We start from the raw sequence: 2,441 nt of genomic DNA, 5'->3' as shown, positions 1-2,441 counted from the left end.
ATAAGCTCTTAAAATTGTCATTTTATAATCAACATTTACATTTATAAGGGAAATGTCCATTTGTAAGGATACCTCCCTCTCTGTACCAGGAAGAAACTCTTAGCAGTGAAGAAGGCAAGGACTTAAATCTGCATAAAAATCATAACCTTGCTTACTTTGCTTTTCCTGATCACTTCCCATAACTGACTCTCCACCCAAAACATTTTCTTTTGTCTTTAGCTGAAGATGGTATTTAAGGTGATGGCTTTGACTATTTCAGAGAATTATGTTATTTTCTCGGGTCTATCTCACCTATACAAGAAGTATGCATGTTATTAAATTTTTGTTTTTATCCTGTTAATCTGTCTTATGTCAATTTGATTATTAGACCAGCAAAAGACACTGCCATGTGTAAAACAGAAAGCTAGTGGGGAGCTGCTGTATAGTGCAAGGAACTCAGCTTAGTGCTCTGTGGTGACCTAGATGGATGGGATTGAGGTTGGGCAAGGGAGATCCAAGCGTAAGGGGGATATACGTATACATATACCTGATTATTTCCTTGTACTGTCAGTAATGCTTAACGTGGAACTTGCCTAAAAGCGGAACTTGCCTAATGCGGAACTTGCCTAACGCGGAACTTAACCATTACTCTGGTTAAGTGAAAGGACCTCCTTACTAGAGCATGGAAAGGGCCAGATATACTGCTAACTTGTGGGAGAGGGTATGCTTGTGTGTTTCCACAGGATTCCACTTCTTCTGTTTGGACCCCTGAGGTTACTAAAATCCCTGGGGTCCTGGAGTCTAGGACTGAAAAAAGATGGGGAGACCAGAAGCTCATTGAGTCCAGACCTGAGTGAGCCAAGGAAAAGCCAAAGGACGAATGACTCTTCACCTCAGGCTTCACCGCTAGTACATCACTTCAGGCACCTGGAGCTTCAGGAGAGACATGCTGATTGAGTTCAACCGTATTCTGCCCCATCTCGTCTCTGTCATCGTACTTAAACAACCACCTCCAGCACAGTACCAACTTGGGGCTGGCTAAAACATCTCGCTCAGTGGGCTGAAGAATTAATAGAAAGGGAGAGATATGAGGCCACCCCTATGGTAATGTTTGTGGCTGTGCTTGCTGTGTTGGCTTGTCAGCCCAGGCCCTCCAGCACAGAAAAAGTTTATTGGGCCTATTTGCCTAATCCACCTTCTTTCCAGCCTGTTGATTGGATGAATGAGACCATTCGTGTTTTTTGTTTTTTGTTTTAATGATACTCTTCTTTTGGATGGGGCTTCCATCTATCCTAATAATATTAAAACAGTGGTCAGCACCCCCTTCAGTTTTTCAGGCATGTCCATTTATCCACATATTTGCTTTGCCATACCTTCCTCTTTACAAGAAGCAGCTCCAGTTTTGAATGGATGCGTTAGCACTTCCTTGAAAGGCATGCTTACTGATTCTCCAAGAAGCAATGGCAAGAGAGACTTTTGGTCTTTACAGCTGCTGATGCCGGGGGTGCAAGAAAGACTATTTGATGCCTTAAAAAAGGCAGCCCCTCATTTAAAGGACTATCCGAGCTGTGCATTCCCCACTTCGGACTCTGATGAACAAGGACTACAGGCCTGGGAAAGCATAAGCAGAATTTCTGGCTTTCCTCATTGGAAAGAATGCATGTACGCCATAAAGTTATCTATTCCCATTGCTGCCACCAGACGTTTTATGACCGAATGGGGGTGCCCCTATCTTTCAAGTCAACGATAGGGCTTGATTTATGTAGAACTTTATAGGTCCACATGGAATAATTCATTTCTCCCTATGCCTTTAGTAATTACCAGGTGGCATGCTAATGGATGGGTTCCTCCTTTAGTGAGCTTCGATGGAACGGGTCCCATGCAGCCTGAGTTATGGAAAGCATTGGCTGCTATGGAACCTGTGATTTTACATGGACCTTTAAATGAACAAATGTATATTGTATGGGCCTGCATGCATTCTCCCTATGCCTTTTTGTTGGCCAGAAATCAGAGTGATTTGGAAGTTTCTGAAGGAGAAATTGTTTACAATGTTATATGTGTGAATTGTTTTATATCAAATTGTGTTGATGGGAATGATTATATTATTATAAGGCTGTGATGATTGTAAAGTAACCACCATATTTGATGGTTACTGTAAAATTAGAGGGACAATGGTTTGATGATTATACATTGAAAGTTTTATATGAACTTAATGGCTTAATTTCTCAACCTAAGCGATTCATTGCAGCTCTGGTTATGGGAATAACTGCCTTGATTGCCACAATTGCATCAGTTACGGTTTCTGCTATTGCCCTGTCAAAAGAAGTGCATATGGCCTCGTTTGTCAATCAGCTGTCCAAAAATGTCTCTGTAGCTCTTACTATGCAGGAAATTATAGATAAGAAAATAGAAAATAAGGTCAATTCTTTAGAAGAAGCAGTTCTGCTTATGGGGCAAGAAAT

The 2,441-nt window shown here is 41.5% G+C and overlaps 1 pseudogene; it reads left to right on the top strand.

Moving 5' to 3' along the window:
• Positions 1–702: 702 nt before the first annotated feature.
• On the top strand, positions 703–1,604 carry LOC147340958 (uncharacterized; annotated as a pseudogene).
• The last annotated feature ends 837 nt before the right edge of the window (positions 1,605–2,441 follow it).

The sequence above is a fragment of the Bos grunniens genome, chromosome X, assembly GCF_055505025.1.
Source record: "Bos grunniens cultivar Pamir isolate PY7600 chromosome X, Bosgru_T2T1.0, whole genome shotgun sequence".
Lineage (NCBI taxonomy): Eukaryota > Metazoa > Chordata > Mammalia > Artiodactyla > Bovidae > Bos > Bos grunniens.
This window is presented reverse-complemented; position numbering and strand designations above follow the sequence as displayed.